The sequence below is a fragment of the Xiphias gladius genome, chromosome 5, assembly GCF_016859285.1.
Source record: "Xiphias gladius isolate SHS-SW01 ecotype Sanya breed wild chromosome 5, ASM1685928v1, whole genome shotgun sequence".
Lineage (NCBI taxonomy): Eukaryota > Metazoa > Chordata > Actinopteri > Istiophoriformes > Xiphiidae > Xiphias > Xiphias gladius.
The window spans coordinates 8,624,125-8,646,738 of record NC_053404.1 but is presented as its reverse complement, the minus strand read 5'-3'; the positions used below and the strand labels follow the sequence as shown (position 1 = coordinate 8,646,738).

Here is a 22,614-nt window from a genome sequence, read left to right as displayed (position 1 = left end):
ACCTGGCTTGTGTCAACACTCCAGCCTGGTGGTGGTGGTGTAATAATGTGGGGACTGTTTTCTTGGAACACTTTGGGTTGCCTAATACCCATCAATCATTGTTTGAATACCACAGCCTATCTGAGTATTGTTGCTTACCATGTGCATCCCTTTATGGCCACAATTTAAACAATTTTATCTTCTAATGGCTACTTCCAGTATGATAATGCACCATTCTTTCCATACAAAGCAAAAGTCATTTCAAACTGGTTTCATGAACATGAGAATGAGTACATTATACTTCATTGACCTCCCCAGTCACTAGATCTAACTCCAACAAAACACCTTTGGGATGTGATAAAACAGGAGATTCGAAGCATGAATGTGTAGCTGACAAATCTTCAGATATTATCTGATGCAATGAAGTCCCTTTATTTGCTCTCTCAAAGAAACTGTCCCCTAGAGCAAAGAGACACACATGCAAGAAATGTGGGTATTTGTCTTTGTGTGGGTACCATTTATAAGTTGGGTTTGGCATAAAATTTAAAATGTCTTTTTTCTAATGATTAAAACATTTATTTTACAAAAAATTAAAGTATATCAGCAGAGGTACAGTTATTTTATTGTACAGTATTGATACAGATATTACAAACAGATTTCTGGTCAACTTTCAAAGTAAGCACCGTACATCACTAGATTATGACAATGTAATCCTCCAGTGAATAATTGTAACTACCCATGTCAAGATGTGACATAGCATAAAAGTCTTCCAAAGCCAGAGGTTTCTGTATTGAAAGATGCCTTAGCTAAAACTATTAAACAACATTTGAAGGGTAAACAATGGGTTAATGAGGACCCCTCCCCCCCGAGCCCCAGTTTCCATGCCAACATTTACTCCTTTCAACTCCTGAAATATCCCCAGATGATGTCATATTGTTCCATACATCTCCATCGATCTTTCTGTAACTTCCTTGTAACCCCCCCCCCCCTTTTTTTGAATGGCACCAGACCTCAGTTGCCTCAACCCTTTTTTAACTAGCCCCCATGGCCCCTGGGTCTCCTCTACAGCCCTGCATTGCCCCTGCCCACCAGCTAGCCAGCAGCCATTTGTCTGTTCATCCGTCTCCATGCCCGGCTCATTTGGCCGCTCAGTAGGACTCTTGATTCTGCATCGTTGGTGAGCCCTTCTTATCAGACCCACGTGGTGGGCTGTTGGAAGTGCCTGGCGGGTCCTGGAGCAGCCTGACATACACTGGAGCTGGGGTTAAGAGGTGGCCAGCAAGGCCTAAGAGTTGGTCCACCCCTCCAGCAAAGCAAAATGGTAGTAAAGCAGATTGATAAGGGGAGCATGAATATTCCAGTGTTTGACAATGAATGACAGTGGTGTCAAAAAAAGTTTACTCTTGTTGGTCCAGTATTGTAATTTTTATAGATACAATCACTGAGCACTTTATTGACAGTGGTGTCAAAAAAAGTTTACTCTTGTTGGTCCAGTATTGTAATTTTTATAGATACAATCACTGAGCACTTTATTAGGAACACTGGTCTACCTGCATTTTTAGCGATGACCTGATCAGCCAATTATGTGACAGCAGCAATGCATAAAATCATTCAGATACAGGTCAAAAAACATCCAGTGAGTGGCAGTTCAGCGGACGGAAACAATTTGTTGATGAGAGAGGTCAGAAGAGAATGGCCAGATTGGTTTGAGCTGACAGAAAGGCTACAGTAACTCAGATAACCACTCTTCACCACTGTGGTGTGCAGAAAAGCAACTCAGAATGCACAACATGTTGAACCTTGAGGTGGATAGGCTACAGCAAAAGACCATGTCAGGTTCAACTCCTGTCAGCCAAGAACAGCAATTGGAGGCTGCAGTGGTCTCCCCAAAAAGCGGACGGTTAAAGACTAGAGTAACATATCCTTGTCTGATGATTCTCGATTTCTGCTGAGGCATCAAGCAGATGACAGGGTCAGAATTTGGCGTCATTACATGGACCTAACGTGCTTTGTATCAACAGTCCAGGCTGATGGTGGGCCAAGAAATACACACACACACACACACACATATATATATATATATATGTGTGTGTGTGTGTGTGTGTGTGTGTGTGTGTGTATATATATATGTATTTATATAGTTTTTTGTATACTGAGCTGTAAGTGGGCACTGATGCAACATGTCCGACATGTTTCATAGCAACACAGCATATTGGGAATTTGTTGTCAAATGTTGAAAATATAAAAAACAGAATGTCAGTGAACAGTTTTTCTCTCTTTGAGAAATTATTGTTAAAAAAAATTATTTCACCAGTATGTTAAATATGTTTTTTATGCAAGCCAAATTCTTCCAGAGCCAGCGCATCTGCATGTCTGTCTGTGAGTCAAGAACTTTAGTAGTGTTTACTTGAGGTTTCAACAAGGGGTGTAATTAGCAACCATCTGTATACATACAGAAACTTTGATGTAATTTAATGCTGCCCACAAGAAGATTTGGGCCTGAAAATGGAGGAAAGAATGGAGTAAGCTTTTTGGGAAGAATAGCATTTGTCTGGAAAGTTAGGCATTATTGTGGATTGTGAGGCCACAGTTTGCAATGTCTGTAACAGAAACTTTACCAATAAATATAAATTCTCCCTCAGCCAAATTTTTTTTTTTTAAATGTCATATTCACTGCCCTCAGTTTTGACATCAGAATGTTTTATTCACACATTTTGATGTCAAAACTGAAATTTTTGAATAAAAACCAAACTGATTAACAGCTGCCTAAATCCAGTGGTCAGTGCTCTGAAGTCAAATGTCATGAACTTGGATGGTTGTACATGAGGGAAACAAAGATAGCCAACAAGGATCATCTGGATTTTATACACATACACACATTCACAAACACACATACACAGTTACCCTGCTTTCCATAGCTGCATATATACAATAAATATACAGTATGTCTAGAGAACAAATTTGGCATGTGTAAAATATAGAGCATAATATTTTTAACTTTAGATACATGAAAATGCCCTTTAACCAGTTTGAGCTGCAGACAAAGCAGACTTAGTATCCTTAGGCGAGTTACTCCTCCCTGGGTAGGAATGTCAAAGTGGAACTGCGTGTATTTGTCATACATTAAATGGCTTCTGAACCTGGATAAATTATTAGATACAAACTCACACAGGTAAACAGACTTCCTCCTTCATCTCAGCTGGTCAGAAATGTGTTTGGGTTCCCTTTGACATGGCCCACAGTGAAATACAGCACTGGTGAGGTAAATTAAAGAGATGAATGCATTCACTTTGGCTTACTCAGTGACTACCCTGTCTTGTCGCCACCATTCATGTGGCCTAAGATGTGTTTGTTCATGCAACAAGGTTGTCCAATTAGCCCTCTCTCTCCTTCTTCTTCTTCCTCTAATCTCCCAAGGCCCATGGGCAGGTGCTTATCAGAGACCCAGTTCTTCCTCCAATTCCAGATATTTGAAATGAAAGATGACTGTGGCTATCAAGTTATAGGTAATCCCTTCATGTTGGGAACAAGTGGTAGCTGTTTTGTAGGGGACTTTATGCATTTGTGTTAGTGGTGACGGAATGATGTCATGGAAGATGCTGTAGGGTGAAGGTGCCCCTTAGTCTTTCAAGAAGCTTTTTGTGTTAGAGCATAGGAGACTAAACAATTACAGAAATTGCCGTACTTTATTTATTTATTTATTTTTTGGGGGGTGGGGGGGTGAGGCTTTGTTACAGCCGTGCCTGCGGCATTTTTCCTAGATTTTACTCATTCTCAAAACTGTCTTTTCTCAAATCTTTTCCTTTATACTGTGTAAAAGTTTGGTTCTTCAGATGTTTAAAGATAAAAGAGTTATGGCAATCGTGAGCTTTAATGATACTTGGTAGATTTTACCTGAGGAATGAAAGGATTTCTCACACCTCTGTTTTGGAAGCTGAAGCTATAAGAAGGACACGAAGGCACCATGCTGGTGAGGTGGGCATTGATTTTAAAGGGATGTCTCCCTTTTGAGCTTGCAAACACACACACACACGCACATGGAATCTCTCACTTCACACACGCACACTTACAGTAATCATTCAGCGGAGACATGTGCAGGTGGCTCAGGAGAGGAGGCAGAGGAGAGAGTCAAAAGCCTGAGTTAAATGAGAGAGAATGACCGCTGGCACTGCTGTGCTGTAGTGTCGGGGGTTTGACAGCAGCCTGAACAGAGGCCACTCTAACTAATTGGCCTTATTTGGCAGCAAGGGAAGAAAAGGAATCTCAGAGGACCAAGTGGCTACTCTTTTCATCATCTCTCTCGCCTCATCTGAACCCACTCTCACTCTCACCAATGCACATTCTTTTTCCACTCACTGGTTTGTTCACTCATACTCCATTTCACTTCCTCTTTATCTCACCTTAATAATCGCTCTACATCTTCCAATCAAGGGATAGTCATGCCATCTGAAGTTACCTGACTGTCAAAGCTGTCCCTATCCATTTCATAAATTTACAGTATTTGGAATCACTACTCACAGGCGCATTAGAGTGGGTAAGGTTATGCTGCTTTGTGGTATACCGTATACTTCGTCTAGCTCTGTGCTTCTTTATCCTCCACTATTTTTTTTCCACAAAAAAAAACTGGCAGCATGCCCTGCAAGCTTGATGATGAGTGAAAGATAATACAATTTTAAGAAAAACAGATACAAAAAGACCCTCCTAGAAAGCAGCACCAAGTCAGTCATGCCAAGGAAAAGATAATCTGCTTTGTGAAGTTTCCTCAAGGCAGCACAAAATCTATTCTCCTCCAATATCAATAAAATATACACACAATACATCGCAGAGCCATGTTTGGTAGTGGTCGCACTCTGAATTTAATGCATTATGGCTCCTCTTCTGGGTTTTGATAGGGAAGATTCATATCATTTTGCTCCTCACTCTGGAGATGAATGACAATCCATGTGACATGTTTCCAGAACACTCTCTTCTTCCTCCTGCCTCTTTGTCCTCAGCCTTTGGCACTGGCAGACTCACTGGTCATCTGCACCAGTGGGATAAGCGGAAGAATGGTGAGTTTAAGACACTACATATGTTACACGCTTTTCCAATAGTGTGATGCCTCGCGGGGAAATTTGTGCTATCGCATTATGACACAGAAAATGAAAGAGGCTCCATTGTGCCCCAAGATGGAGTATGGACAGTCAGAAATAATATCTAGAATGTAGACATTGGGGGCTGGATACAGTCGGACTGCATGGAGACATCACAAACAATATATCTGAATTCAACTTCAAAATCAATCATACCAAAGATAGAGAATGATTTAAAAAAAACACTTGCATAAATATGTATGTCTGTTTGGAGTCAAGGAAGGATGGAGAGAAAATACAAATTGAGTTCTTTTGTTCTTCTTTGCTCTTCTATGTCTATCATTTTGAATTTGTACATGGATAAAAGAACAAAATACATATCAATATGAGCAGGAAATAATAGATTATGTAAGGTTTTGAGATAGAGCTGGAAAACGCCTGGAGGATATATTCACAGCCCCAGCCAGTCACCGCTTCTGGCAGATTGTCACTGTTCGCTGTTCTTAGTGGTAGCTTCTCTAAACATTTAAGGAAGGTTAGCCCACTTAACAAACAGACATGGACCTGCAGAAGAACAAATTACTACATTTAAAACATTAGTCCATATACCAAACAAACATACATAAATAAATATTTAACTAAATACATCAAGAAAATGTTGTCATATTCTATTTTCTCTTATATCTTGCCTTGGTCCTAAAAGTTCAGAGAAGAACAAAATGAGTTCCTGTACACTTAAAATTGCAAAGGCCTACTCCAGCAAACATGTAATCCTTGTATTTATGTACAGGCAGACAGGTGAAAAATTAAAGGAAAAATCTGAATAAATGAGTGGACAAACATAACCAATGCAGATGCTTCCACACAGGTGCACTGTATGGTACAAGCAATTAACATCCATTCATGCTCTCTGCATATATAAAAATGCTGAAAAATTCTGAGCAGGCCCAATTGGTTCTGATTTTGTATCAAGATAGCAAGTTTGTACAGACCCCTGCATTGTACATGTAAGTTAATAACACAACTGTAATACCTATGAATTTACAATCACTTAAAATACATCACAGTCTGAAGACTGCACAATGAACTGTTGTATGATCAGTGCAGGAGCATTTACAACACAAAGGGAGAGGTCAGGAACCACTGGCACACATATATGCACACAGATACACTCATACACATTATGGACACATACAATTGTAAAATGTCAAAAAAACATGGAATTTTCTCACGTTTTTTTATATGTACAATATTTGAATAATAATAAGCTCCAAAGAATCATTCAAGTCCTATATATCACCTACATGTGATTTGCATATGCAGTAAATGTCCCTTATAGCACAATTGGTCAATTTTGGGATTTTGCACACAGTAATAATAAGCACTACTCTTGTCTGCTGCTATAACTCAGATGCGACTAGGTATCTAGATAGATGCAAGAGGAAATAAATAGCTAGAAAAGTAAAATCAGATGGACCTCAGAGACACTTTCTTACCCAAAACTGAAATAACATGTTTGTACACTTGCAGCACTTGCAGCAGAAAAGGTCAGGGAGGACTGAGAGAAAGATGAGAGGCAAAACAATGCAGAAGTGCACACATAAGCACACAAGTATTGGAGGCTCAGCAACAATGCATGTCATCTGAAGTGATCTCCAAACTATGTGGTGAGGGTTCTAACAACAGGGGATCTGCAGGGCCAGTCAATCCTCCATAACACTGCTCTATTCCCAAAAGCCTTCACTTAGTGTCACAGTTCAGAATTTGGCAGAGCCAAACAGGCAGGAGAGGAAGAAAGGCTAGAGGGAAAAGGAGAACCAAACAAAGCGAAGGAAAGAGAGAACAAGTACAGATTGGAAATAGTGTCAATGTGAACTTGTGGTGATATCACATTTATAACATTAACATTATACTACCTAGGTTGCATTTTATGATAAACAGCTAATCAATGACACATTTTAGACAAAAAGAACATTTTCTTTCAAACTCTGAAGCCATGTAGGATGCCTTATGATCACAAAAAATACTTTAATTTGTTCAGTAATCACACAAAGGATAACCAGTTCTTCTACATTTAACACTGTTTATGTAAAATGACACAATAATTAGATACCGCTTGGGAACCAAGAGAAATTACTTTTTGTAGAGAAGCTTTCTTAACAAAAAGGCATTGAAAGGTGAGGTGTCTCTTTTCCAGTTGCCTAGGCTGAATCAGGCTCCTGGAAAACAAAAGTATCAGTGTGACTGCACTGTGTTAAAAAGACAAAAATGGAAAGATCAGGAGACAAAATTTGGACGCAGCTCCAGCAAAGAAAGCAAGAGGAGGGAATGGGGTGACAAAACAGAGAGTAGATTAAGTGACAACAGTAGTACTTTGAGCAATAATACTGCAAAGACTGTGTCTAGTGGTAGCACAATGAACATACAAAGTATACACTCCACAATTTTACATTAGTGGTATAACATATAATATGCTCTTATGGGAATTCAGCAGTAGTAACCCCCACAAGCACTGACAGAAACATATAATAATAGAAACAAATGCCTCGTTGCCATATATTTAAGTGCACAGATACAAAGACACGCATATGCTGCCACACCTTGTCTCCACCCTAGCTAACATCCCACCCAATCAGTGACCATCCATATTAACAACACTCCCACCTCTGCATTCTGAATCTAATATAGGTATTAGGCCTACAAAACCTAATAGCACTAGCAGCACAAACACACACACTCACACACACCCTCAGTGAGGGCTACAGTCGGTCAGATGCAGGCAGGTCTGGGTTACCCCCTTGCCTGTCTTGGCAGAGACAAAAGAGGCAGATCTGATTGGCTGTGACAGATCCTTGACAAGTAATTGCTCTAATCACTCGACGGCACACAACAGCCCCCCCTCCCCCATCATCACCCGTGCTCATCAGCGCGGTAACAACACCCGGGGTGTGGGAAGACTGAGCAGCTCAGGGAAAGCTCTTCTGAGATGTCCTGCAATTATCGAGGCTTCAGGGTTGACATATACATAAATTTAAATCCTCTCGGGGGATAATGCTGAAAGTGCTCCTTACTTTTTTCACCCCCTGCATTCCCTGTCACACTCTTTTCTTCTCCGTCCATCTTAATTTTTTCTCGTTACATCTTTCCTCCACTTCTTCCATTTCTCACACTAAAAGTAAGAATTGTCAACATGTCAATTCTTGCTTTTTTCTCTCTGGTGACCACTGTCTCTCAATCTCTGTGGCAAGGATAAACTACTTTAAACTACGTATAGCACATTATGCAACACTAAATTAGTCTGTTTCTAAGGATCTTTATTGAGATACAGCACATTTAAACTATGTTCAATTGAGCAACAACATGAGGTTAAGCCTGTTAAGAGACAAGAATTGAGACAGAAACAGTAAGACAGAGAGAAAGAGAGGCATACTCAGTAGTAACAGTGCCAGATTTTACAGAGAAGGAGGCCAAGAGAGGAGAGCTAGAGGTGCACCAAGAGGGAGTAGGGTGACGATGTCGGGAAAAGGGGGACATCAAGAAATCCAGCCATTCCCCAGTCCAAAGACAGCCCCTGTCACACCTCCTTACGCCCACCCAGACCCACCCTCTGTAGAATAAGAGACCATCAATTAGGGCCAGTGGGTCTGCAACCGTACCTCAGCCTCCCCACTGCTCCACTGAGTTGCTGCTCAACCAGTGCACAGGAAATAGAAAAGTAGATGGAGGAGATGAGGAACTATAGGTAGGTCTCTTGCTGTCAGCTCCACTTATAGGTAACACTGCATTCATGGCCCTTAATTACATGTAGGTTGTCAGCACTGCTAGAAAACCCAGCCAGTGAATATGAGAGAGAGAGAGTGCGAGAGAGAGAGAGAGAGAGCGTGAAAGAGCCTGGGTCATAGTTAGTGAGATTGGCAGGCATGGACAAGACAGAGATGACAGGCAGGCTACCCGTTCTGCTACTGCAATGACTCTTCCATCCTATCCCACCCTCCCCTCTCCGGTGCCATTGTGAGGTGGAAGTTCCCTGCCCCGTCTCACTGGGTAATAATTGGCTGTCCATCTTGGTCAGTTACCTCTTGCCTTCAAAACAAAGTGCTCAAAAAAAGAAATTGATATAATGCATCCCCCATTTCATTTTTTTTTCTCTCAGATGAATTGTGTGTACTTCATGGCCACTGCACACATCATCTGGTTGTCTTCAGACAGGTCGCATTGGGTAATATGTTGGATTTTTCCAGTCTGTTATTGCTTTATTGCTTCTAAAACATATCTAGGTTATCATTATTATTGTTTGTTACTCTATGCCTCATTACATACACTCACCAAGCACTTTATTGGCATGGATTCCACAAGATGTTGGAAACATTCCTTTGAGATTTTGGTCCATGTTGACATGACTGATTCTCAAAATTTCTGCAGATTTGTCAGCTGCACACTTATGCTGCGAATCTCCTGTTCTACCACATCCAAAAGGTTTTCGATTGGACTCCTGTTGACTGGGGAGGTCAGTGAAGTACACTGAACTCATTGTCATATTCATGAACTCACTTTGAGATTACTTTTGACGTGCTGCATTATCATTCTTGAAGTAGTCATTAGAAGATAGGTAAATTGTGGCCATAAAGGGATGCACATGGTCAGCAACAATATTCATTTTATGATGATGATTGATTGGTATTACGGGGCCCAGAATATGCCAAGAAAACATTCCCTACATCATTACACCACCACCATCAGTCTGGACTGTTGACACAAGGCAGGTTGGATCCATAGTTTCACACTGCTGATACCAAATTCTGACCCTACCATCTGTGTGCCTCATCAGAAATCAAGATTCACCAGACCAGGCTATGTTTTTCCAGTATCCAGCTGTCCAATTTTCAAAATTTGACACACACAGTGCACATACGCACATACTTGGTTGTAGATACTTAAAGACATTTCACCTCTCATTCTAGAGGCTTCTCCACAACTGAAGCCCTTGATTCAACCCTTATTGGATAACCATGACCTGGATGACTGAGAAGTGTCCACAGACTGATGCTAACATGGTGGCCAGTCCGACGAACAAGCAATAGTAGGGCTGTTTAGAAGACTGAGCCTGAAATATTGATGACAAACAGCTATGATCATCTTAACAATAATCATATCTTTATCTAACCAGGAAAAATAATTTAGACATCTACACTTGCATTCTTCTTAAAACTGTAGTTATATAAATCTTTCTGTATTTCTGTATCCATCTATTTTTACATTGTTAATTAACTTATTTGATCAAAATGATCTTTTTTATTTCAAAATGTAAGAAAATGTGAGTTTAATATCCAAAGAGGTGCCTCCAGAGGAGCTCTACAAATCGCAGTGCACAGTCAACAGTATTACTTTTAAAGACTAAGTGTAATAAGAAAGAGCTTGCACTTTTTTGACATGCATTTGGTGAGTGACAAGATTAATAAACAGGACATCCTGGCGAAGTGTTTCTAGGAAGTGAATTTACACTGATCAGCCACAACATAAAACCAGTTACTGCTTTTAATGTGGCAGAACGGTGTTTATATATACAGTATATATATATATATATGGTTTAATGTTTTGGCTGATCAGTGTATATCTGGGGCAACAGATATCTCAGCTATTTCTCTGTATAAGTGGATAATGCAGATAGGAAATTAACAGAGAGTAATGAGGGTAGTGATTCCACCTCAGAATAAATCTCAGTGCTCAGCCCCCCAGCCCAAACAACAGGTCCTCATCGTGGCCTTCAGGGTTTTGGTCCCAAAACAAGCAAGAGAGCACCTGGGAGCGCACTCTGTACCCTAACAGCTTATAACATCTACACACACACACATCACACTAACCAGGGTCAATACTAAGAGACATGCAGGAAGATTTTGTTTCCAAAGTAGGTCACTTTATTTGTCACAATGGTTGTTTATCATAATTTTCTAACAAGGGAGACTGGTTGGACTGCAGAAGGTAACAATCAGTATCCATCCATCAGAAGTCCACTCATTTAATTTAGCAGTTAGACTAGTTAGTCTTAAAATTCTGTTTTTGTTTACAAATCTGGCATTTGGATGACAAACTTCACGTTTACTTTGCGAAATAACTTTCAATGAGTATGTCTAAAATCAGTTTACATTACTTTGATTATATCTTACTTTAAACACTATTCACCTTCCTCAAAAACCATCTGAGAACAGGATAACCTAAAAGGGTGTAACAAGTCACAAGTATTTATATGACAGTGCAGATGAAAGTATATGTTAGGTGTGTGAGGAAAACAGCATTTTAAGGCACAATAGTGAAACAAAGCACTGGTTGATGAGAATAAATGTAACATAATAGAATAGACATGCTAAGCAAAAGCAAAGAAATCTATACACTTGGTATAAACATTGCTCTGGTTTGAATATGTTAAGTTTTAAGTTACAGTAAAATCCTTCTTCTAAGTGAAGAATAAATGAACCCTCTACTTCTAATCTATTAATCTCTGTAGGCTACACCTGTCTGTGTGTCCATATTTGGCCAATGGTACAGAACAGTGGCTGACACTGACCCTAATAGAGTCAAATGAAAGTTGTTAGTGCCAGGTCATTACACTACTAAAGTTGGATGTCACACAGAAGGCTATAGGGGAGATGACATTGGTGGGCGTCCCTCTTCCACTCCCTACACCCATACTGTATCTATCTAGCTAGCGAGCAACCTAAGTAGAGTAAATCTATAGAGTATATAGAGTATATAGATTTTTTTTATATAGATTTTTTGCTAGCTACAGACAAGGCCAAAAGTGTCAGTACCCATACACCTCATTGATTCAATGTTCCATTCTTCCTGAAACGTGCTGAAATTAAAAGCTCTTTTGTTATGCATACCTGTGTGCCTTTGGTTTGCACTGAATAAAACAAAGAAGTTGTGAAAACAGCTGAATTCCTGCTTAATCTACAAAGATCTTCTGAAATTATCTGGAAAAAATTACTGGTACCCCTTACAAGTGTTGATAAATAAGTGGATTGTAGTGATATTTCAAGCAGACTATTGTCTTCAATTAGTATCACAGGTGTATTCAATCTTATAATCAGTTATTCAGCCTATTCACATGGAAAAAGTACTCATTCTGCTGTTTGGCATCATTGTGTGCACCACACTGAACATGGACAAGGGAAAGAAAAAAAGACAGTTGTCTGAGGAGATAAGAAAGAAAATAATTGCCACACATGGTCACAGTAAAGGCTTCACAACCATCTCCAAGCAGCTTGATTTTCCTGTGACCACAGCTGCCAATATTATAAAGTTTAAGGTCCATGGGACCATAGCCAACCTCCCTGGATGTGGCTGCAAGAGGAAAATTGACCCCAGATTGAACAGAAGGACAGTCTGTCTGTTCTATTAAATATGGAATATAGAATAGTGGATTACAATTACTTTCGTCAGTTTCAACACATTTCAAAGACCACTGCATTTTTTGTTTTATTTATTTGAAGGGTACCAATAATTTTGGCCACAACTGTAGTTAGCAGGTCACTTTATTTTCCTAGCTAGCTAGATAACTAATGAGCTATGTTGTTTCTGTTAGTTGTTCAGTCTGGCTGGATTATCTCTTTTCCTTTCAGTTTGTTGTTTCTTTACAGAGCAATCTGGCAAAATACCTCAGTCAGGTCATACCAGTTTGATCCATTTTAATTCCTGTTTTTAATTAAAGTAAAGTTCAATGATACAACTGTCCATTCTGTCAATACATGCATCTTTTCTCTTTAAATTTGCTGTACTGTGTATGGAAACGTTCAAGTCAACTCAGCCAAGAGAACTTTGGTATCTTATTCATTCCCAACAGCCAGATGGAAGGCAAGAAGGAAGACAGGAATGAGTGACACTGGAGTCAACAACACTGAATGCAATTATACTCACATTTTTACAAGCACTACATCTGCTCACTGATAACCGATCTCTGTTTATGTAATCAATAAACCAACGCAGTTTCTGCAACTTGATTACTGACTGCCTAACTGTAACTGACTTGAGCAGATGTGGGAACAGCAGCCCCAATTAAACAGCCAAGGTGGGGGGATCTTGGAGGGAGTATCCGTTTAACAGTGACCGGCCTCAGCCTGCACTGATTCCACCGTAATAGGCTTTGGACTCAGCTCCCACTGGAGAGTTTGGCTGACAATCTGACAAAGATATTTCAAGATAAATGGTTTACGGGTCGGAGGCAGCGGGAGCGGAGAGAGAGAGCGACTTGACTTCTCTGTCGGTGATGTTTTGATGGAGGATGTGTATACCCGCGAGCGCTAGCGCTAGCTGGTCCCCCCAGGTAGATGGGAAGATTGTCTTTGGCTGTATCTGCAAACAGAGCACTTCTGTGTGTGTATGTCTCTGTCTCTCTGTCTATTGGTAAATCTGATAGCTTTATTAAGAAGGAGATTTGCAAAGACAGAACACAGCACATGTGGAGTGCCACCAGCAAGCCTGGAGAAACCTGAGGTAAAGGTTACAAGTTCACCATTTTAGATGGACAATGTTGATAGGCCTAAACAAGCGGACATTCTGTATCAGCCCATACCAAAAGCCCTTTAAGTAATAACTGGGCCTGTCTCTCACTTACACACTCAGGAAAAACACAGACACACACATAAAGGCAAAAAAGTTCTCTCTTAATCCCCCCCCACACACACACACACACACACACACACAAACACACACTCGCACACACACGCCATACAGGAAAGTAACTATCACCAAGCCAGGCCCTCTTTTTACCTTTTAATTCCCCAAAATAACAGACTTTTCTCTGATCCTGTCAGTCTGCTTTATCTGCAATGCCGGTCAGCCAGCCTGCTACTGTGGTGCAAATTAGGCCTCTAAATGTCAAAATTGCTTCACTTTATTAAGTTAATTAGAGGCTGAGTGTACACTGGGGCAGGGAGAGGATGACAAACACAGACAGACAGAATGACAAACACTGAGGAGTGCTGGCAGCCACTGCAGAGAATATAACACAATGCGCAGAAGGTAAAGGTAATCACACAAAAATAAGAAATATAAAGCATATAGAAATACTGTATATATGCATCAATTAAACTTGTAGTGTGCACTCATATATATATATATACACACACACACACACATATATATATATATATATATATATTTGTATGTATATATACGTGTGTGTGTGTGTGTGTGTGTGTGTGTGTGTGTGTGTGTGTGTGTGTACGTGTTTTTATACACATATATAGACGGGCGACAAATTAAAGGAAAAACCTGAAAAATTAGTGGAGAAAACAGGATAACAATGCCCCCCTCCATAGGGCACGAGGGGTAACTGAATGGTTTGTTGAACATGATGTGAATCATATGCTATAGCGTTCGGAGTCACCAGATCTCAACCCAGTTGAACACCTATGCAAGATTTTGGATAGATGTGTTTTGTTTCTTTTGGAAGAATGTAGAGTCCATGCCAAGGTGCATTGAAGCTGTTCTGGCGGTATGTGGTGGCCCGACACCTTACTATCTGGCCAGTAGCAATTCACACCACTAGGTTAATATGCAATGTGTCAGCAGTACAGTCATCATCATAACATTTTTTTTCTAACTTTTTACTTTTACCTCTGTAGCCTAGAAATTGCATTTAAACAGCTGGAGTACAGTTGTGTCAATTAGTAGATCAAATCTTTCATAGACCTGTATGAAGATGACATGACAGCACCTCTAAGACACATTTTCTAATCTTCATTTTCGTTGACATTTGTTTAGATCCTCATCATTTGGGATGAAACATATACATATGCTATATGTATATGGAAAAAAAAAATAATACTATATAAAATGCTATATATAAAAAATATGTATGTAATAAAATATATGTATGTAAAAATGATAATGATTGTAAAAAACAACCAAATTCTTTCTTTTTACACATATTTTTTATTTTCATTTTGATTTTATAGATTATTAAAATCCAGTTAGTATTGAAAAGTATTGAGTGGTAACCATAAACCTTGTTTTATAGCTGGGGTCTTTGAAACTCCAAACAGAAGTAATGCATTAAAATAAGCACACACAAAAAAAAAAAAAAAAAAAAAAAAATTGGAAAAGTCATTAAGTATCAAGGTGGTAAAACAATGTTGAATGTGTTCTTTGAGCTGTTAAAGAGGGCTGGGGTCTGCACAAATACAACACTGGAGTTAAGGTAACACAACCTTAAAAGGATTTTTAAAAGACATTACAAAAAGGAAAGCAAGAGTGCACACCACATGCCTAATTTCAAGTACTCTTAGAATCATAAGGCTGCTAATGTATTGTCATGCTCTTGGGTACGACTTTATTCAGACCACAAATGGAGACTTTAGTTTGCTTCTTTTTAAACCTTTTCAGCGCTCTCAAAACTGGATTTTCTAAACCCCTCCACCGTCACAACACTTGAAAGCAAACAACTGATCAATGCTTTGCAGACTGTACTAATCGATTTGGAGTGAACAGAGAGACACAGGTCTAATGGCTGATTGTAAATGACAGAGCCTCTCTTATGAGAGCAGTTGTTCATTACAGGGCTATTTCATGGTGTTCATTACTTTGCAAGCTTCTGTCTTTCGTTCAGCAGCACATTGGATGGAGAAATGGCCCCAGGATAAATTGTCTGCACAGTGCTTGAATGTCGTCATGCAAGTTCCCAATGATTTGCCTCGTACGATTCAAGACTATGAAAAATGGAAAATGTGTTTCACATACTTGGGAGAGAAGGGCTGAATGTGATATCAGCGTTACCCAGTGCAGGATGTTAAGAATAGTCTGTGGCAGAATGGAGTTATGTTTCAGTTCAATCGGAATCTTAAAGTAATGTTTTAGTACTTATGGTGGCTTTAATGTTTTATTACAATCAGCCTTACATAAAGGTTTTAGAAAGCTTTTTAATGTTTTTCAGCACTCAGGCAGAATAATATTCAACTACATACAGCACAGAAGAGTTTTATATGGTTCACATGCAGTGCAGTAGGTGCTTTGTTATGGAATACGTATGTTCAACAGCCTTGTTACTCCAAAGAAGCCAAAAGCAATAAGTCATGGCAAGATTCTTGACTGTTGCTCTGAGCTGAATTATTTACCCTACATTCCAACAATATGTAAAGTAACCTAAGCATCTCATTCAAAATCTGCCTGCAACACAGCTCAGTGATTCTCTCCATACTAAACAGAGACCTCTAGGCATGAAAGCAGCCATACATTATTTCTACCACACAGACACACACACTCAGACTCATGGCTAAAACATTGACACACCACACACCACACATATCTCCACATATAACTTCTGATGTATTATTACTCAAGCCGTCAGTGCGAGAGTCACAGGTGAGTCCTGGGAACTTTCATCATACTCTGGCTGTCCGGCTGCCTGGCTGCAGTCTCATCTGTCCTTTGGTTGAAATTGCCAATAAAGAGGGTCTCATATAGATTACCCCCGATGGGGGCTAGCAACCTATCATGCAGACCATGATTCCTGGCTCTCAGAGAGAGGAGGATGGACAAATAACCCTCTGAATCTCCCTACATCTATCTTTCAACTCCCCCCTTACTCTCCATCTTCTTTCTCAGTCCCACACACACATGTCCCTTCTATCCCTCTCAAGCAGGCCATAAAGTGCCACATGAAAGGGATATAGTGGACACTGTCATAGGAGAGATAAGTGCCAGCCTGAGCTTTCACTTTCCCACTCCAGAAGTAGTGAATCAAATTAATGGGTTAAAGACATGAAGACAGATGAGCAGGGGGGATAAGGACCTGGGAAGAATTTTCCCAAATGTTTTCTCATAAGCCTGTGATACTTATACATTTCAGACAAGATAGAGTTTTGAAAATGGCAAGAGAAAAATCATGAATGCATTCCTAAGCAAGGCATTTTAACAAAACAGGCCAATTCAAGGAGCTTAACACCACATCTAAACCTGTTCTTCATCTGAAATTATTGAAGATGATGATACTAAACTATTCTATGTGCACAGCCCAGATATTAGTTCATGTATTTTCTTGTCAACAGATACTTTTTTTTGAAAGACCCACAGTGCTCCCTGCTGGTGAATGACAAAACAGCAGCTCTGTGTGTGGCCTACAGCCAGAGTTTAGCATGTGTGTGTGTTTGTGCATGTGTCTGCATACTTTAATGAGTTGTGTGAGTTCAAACCTCCAACAACATGAGCGTCAACTTCCCAGCCACAGCATAACAGTTTCCTCCAAGATTTTGCCTGAATCGTGGACGAAAGACACAGAAAGAGAGAGTTAGACAGAGAGAGAGATAGAAAGAGATGGAACGAAACCTGTAAGGCCAATGGGCAACTTCAATAAAAGACAATCTTACTTTTCAGAAGCTATAATAATCAAGATCCTCCCACCGAGGTTTTTTGTCTGAGGGGGACACGGATGACTACGGGTAAGAAGGAGGAAATTCAGTGGTAATTAATAGTCCTAAGTGACTGCTGCTGGATGGGAGACAGTGACAGGGTTTGTTGTGAGCTGGTACTGTGTCCCTGAGCATGTCTCAAAGCCTTGTGGGTTGGCATGTAAGCAAAGGGGGAGGAAATGGAGAAATTGCCGTTATTGCTCATTTGTTTGTCTCCAGGGCCTCTCCTGATCAGCCAGAGACCCAACCACTCTCCCTTTACACACACATACACACACATACACACACACAAGCACGACTTCTAATCATGTGTATTCTGTAAATGTTAAGGGAAAGACATGAAACATCACAGTGTTGGCATCATCACTTCTATCCCCCTAGTAAAGAAATTTGAACATACACTAATTTTCATGTGTATGCGTGTTTTTGTTTGTGATGGAGTGGGGGACTAGCTTGTTGTTTTTAGCCTTTGGGTGCCTGTTTCTGCATAGAGCAGCAGGGTGGTTCCTATGATCCCATCACTATTGGACCTGGAGGTGCAACATTTCTGGCATCCTCTGACTCTCCTCCACTACAACAGCCAGCTTCTCTGGAGCCAAAAGGCACACTCTGCAGACTACTACTAGTCATATTCTTTACTAGTTGAAAGTGACTCACTGTATAGTAGATCTAGCTTGGAAATGAAAAAGAAACATGTGGTGGAGATATTTTTTTTGAGGTTTTTTTTTCTGAGATTAAGAAGCATTAAAACTAGACCTCAACCAGTCATCAATTAGATGATCAATAAAAAAAAGACTAGACAACTATTTTTCATAATTGACTTGCAGATTTGCTGTTTTTTCTTTTTTTATATTATAGTAACTCATAAAAACAAGACACTGAAAGACACCACCTTGGGATTTTGGGAAACTGTGGCTGTTTTTTTCACGGACATTTTATAGAACAAATAATTGTATACTATTGAGAATAATGAACATAATCATCAGTTGCAGCCTTAATTTAAACAAAAAAATTCTTCCAGAAATTATTTTGTTGATGATTTGGTTGATTTTTTCTCTTGAGCAGTTTTCATATCAAAAGAGAATCGTGTGAACCCCCACAAGATTTTGTATTTTATGGCCATTTTTTACAACTATTACAAAAACTAATTCTGCCAGAATTCTTACAATATCATTTTATAACTTCAAGTAAACTCACTGCACTACACAAATTATTAACCATATACCAAAATTGTTTTTTTCATGTTAGTTTCTTCAAAAAGTCAACCATGCATCAACCTCTTTGGACAAGATAAAATCAAACATCAAACCTGACAAGAGCTGAAGGTACATGCAGTACTCCAACCCATATACATCTGTCCGTCATCATCTCACAACTCCCAGCATTCTCCCAAACTGTCACCCGGCCGCCTTGCCCCCCTCTCCATGTTCACTCCACGCTGGGGATCCGATGTAGCACCAATATGCAATTTTACCAATCCATACTGACAGCGTTCATGTCCACTACTCACAACCAATCCCTTCCCTCTCCTTCTGCAAACATCTGTGTGAGTAAAGTACTCAGTCAGCTTTCACAGGTCATGAAAGGTAGCAGAGGAGACAGGCAGGGCTGTGACCCTGCATCCAAGCTAGACAAATCAGTGTAACAGCATATTGTAAGCTACAGACTAGTTAGAGGGGAATATATCTACCAGGACCGAGACTGTGTTTATGGCTGTGTCTGCTTTGGGAAGCCCCACGGCACTATCAGTGACCCCCACTGTAGATTTCCTTACTAATGTGACCCCAGATTGTGTATCGCAATCGGCAAGAGAAAACTCCCACAGGCTACAGAGTTAGTCCTGAGCACTGGGGATCGTTTTCTTCAGCCCGCCTGAGTACAGACAGGATGTGGCAGCTTCAAGGCATTTAGTTAAAGGAGATGCACTTTAACGCTGCAGGCGTACATTTATGGAAGGCCTACTAGGGTAAAAGTGTATGACATGCTGGAGCCTAAAAATGGAAGGTTAGATTAAAAAAAAACACAGACAATTAGCTTTACCTTGTTTCATGGCATCTAATCATTTGTGATAGTCTGTGTGCTCATTTTTATAATTAATTTGTTTTCTGGGATTGCTTTTTCTCTACAAACTGAGTTTAAAAATATCATCTGTTCTTTTATATTAAGTGCATGCAATGAAAACAAATGATGTGGATACAGTAGATGTGCAAGGCAATAAACATCAATGAGAGAAGTTCACATGAAGCGCAACTGCTGCTATACGAGAATCGAGAGGCCCTAGATATTCAACATTAAATAAAAGGTATTCATAGTTATCTTATTTTAATATCATATTCTGTGCTAGATGCTAGATGTTCACAAATGACTTGCTATGTGAAATTTGATGCTTTGTTAAAGTATGTCACAGTGTGGCTTGAAGTAAGACAGCACCGGAAATGCTCGGAGTAATCTGGAACACCATTGGACCATGGAGTATTTTTGTGATGATGACAACTGGGTGAAAAGTTTCTGTGACTTTGTCATGATTGCAAGCTGAGCAGAACAGTGTAGGTTTGTACCCTTTGGTCTAAAAAATTATGTTGACTATCATGATTTGTAATATGGACAATATGGCCATTTTAGGTAGATGTCTGTCAGATGTCTGGCAAGGGTCATCATGCAATTAATATATATTGGTGGCCCTCATTGTATTTTACCATTAAGAATGAAAATTATTTCTTCAAACTAAGTGGTTTATGACTCCACCCTAATGCAGATTTTTGATTCATTTTCACTTGCACTTTGTCACATGCATCAGTTGGCTTTCTTGTTTATTGCACTGGACAGTTTGCTCCTGTATCTAGTGGTGAAAAGTAGCTAAATACATACTGGACACTTACTCAAGCACACTATTGTGCTTAGGTTAAATTCTAACATATGTTTACTTTGCTTGAGTATTTCCATTTCATACAACTTTATATTTATACTCCATTACATTTCAGGGGCAAATATTGTTCTTTTTTTCAGTAGTACGTTCATTCAGTTCAACACTTTTAGTTACTTTGCAGTTTAAAACATGGACAAACACTTGATAAAATGGTTCAAATGAATCCAACCTTAACCAGTTGCAACATTAAAATGCTTAAAATATTCACAAGTTAACGCACCAGTAATATGGCTGTTATGCCATGTCACCGTGGCAGGAACTTGGTTGGAAAAATGGGGGCGTGTTGTTTGGTGTGGGGATATACAATATATAGTAAGGTACATAAGTATTTGAACAGTGACACAATTTTTTAATAATGCTTCTGTACAGCACCACAATGGATTTGAAACAAAGCCATCAAAATGTGATTGAAGTGTAGACTTTCAGCTTTAAAGCAAGGGGTTTAACAAAAATATCGCACAAACTGTTTAGGAATTAGAGCCATTTTTATACATAGTCCCTAATTTCAGCAGCTCAAAAGTAATTGGACAATCAACAATCGTTATTTCATGACAAGTTAAGTATATGGTCTGAATTGATTACAAGTGTTGAATTTGCATTTGATAGCTGTTCATGGGAACTCTCAATATGTAGTCCAAAGAGGTGTTGATGCAAATGAAGTAGTCATCATTAGGCTGAAAAAACAAAACAATCAGACAGATAGCAGAAACTTTTTAGGAGTAGCCAAATCAACAATTCTTAAAAAGAAGGAATGCACTGGTGAGAGCTCAGGAACACCAAAAGGCCTGGAAGACCACATAAGTCAAGTTTAGAGGACAATTGCAGATTTCTTTCTTTGGTGAAGAAAAACCCCTTCACAACATCTAGCCAGCTCAAGAACACTCTCAGGGAGGTAGGTGTATCATTGTCAAAGTCTACAATCAAGAGACACCTTCATGAATGTAAATACAGAGGGTTTACCACAAGATGCAAACCACTTGTAACACTCAAGAACAGAAAGGCAAGATTAGACTTTGCCAGAAAACCTCTAAAAAAGCCTACCCAGTTCCGGAACAAGATTTTTTGGACTAATGAAACCAAGATTAACTTGTACCAGAATGACAGGAAGAGAAGAGTATGGAGAAGGAAAGGAACGGCTCATGATCCAAAGCATACTACATCATCTGTCAAACACGGTGGAGGCAGTGTAATGGCATAGGCATGTATGGCCACCAGTGGAACTGGGTCACTAGTGTTTATTGGTAATGTGACTGCTGGTAGAAGTAGCAAGATGAATTCTGAAGTGTATAGGGCTATACTACCTGCTCAGATTGCTGATAGGACACAGTACAGATGGATAATGACCCAAAACATACTGCGAAAGCAAGCCAAGAGCTTCTCAAAGCAAAAAAATGGAATATTCTTCAATAGCCAAGTCAGTCACCTGACCTCAACCCAATTTCACCTACTGAAGACAAAACTGAAGGTAGAAAGACCCAAAAATGAGCAGCAACTGAAGGCGGCTGCAGTAAAGGCCTGGCAAAGCATCTCAAGAGAGGAAACTCAGCATTTGATGTCCTTGGGTTCCAGACTTAAGGCAGTCATTGACTGCAAAGGATTTTCATCCAAGTATTAAAAATAATCCTCACATTTATACTTATGTTGGTTTGTCAAACTACTTTACCTCCAAAGGGGTAAAGGTGATGGGCAAAGGGGGAAATGACAGATGGCAGGGTTGAGCTGAGCAGGGAATGAAGACAGAGGACCTGGCAGGCAAGGCAGGAGATTGAGGGAAGCTGGAGCGGTGAGGGGGAATGATGGCGGAGGTGCTGGCAGGCGAGGAAGGGGCTTGAGGGGAAGCTGGCGGCCAGTGGAGATTAGCAGGTTTTGGGGTGGTGAGCTGAGCAGCAAGCAGGCATTAGCGTAATCAGAGGACTGATCCAAACTAGCTGAAGCAACAATCTGGCTAAGAGTGGAGGAAGAACCAGGGTTTAAATACTGCTGGGCTGGTGAGTTGTTGGATGGTAGGTGTGCAGACAGAGTGGCAATCTGGCAGCCCGGAGAGAGTGAGGAGAGCCACGCCCACGGCACAGACACACATATACATACATACACAGAGAGAGACAGACAGAGGAAGACAGGAGACACAAGGGAAGGGGAAAAACCCTAGAAACACAAGGAAAATACCTTAGTCATGGCACCGACCATGACAAATTCTGCCTGAGTAAATAAGTATACTATGTACTTTTGTGTG

General features: G+C 40.0%; 1 long non-coding RNA gene across 1 annotated transcript in view; it reads right to left on the bottom strand.

Moving 5' to 3' along the window:
* Nucleotides 1–22,614, bottom strand: part of LOC120789605 — a 46,120-nt gene that overhangs the window by 21,459 nt on the left and 2,047 nt on the right. The window contains exon 2 of the long non-coding RNA XR_005707423.1: nucleotides 17,215–17,300. This is a non-coding gene — a long non-coding RNA (uncharacterized LOC120789605). The remainder of the gene's footprint in view (nucleotides 1–17,214; nucleotides 17,301–22,614) is intronic.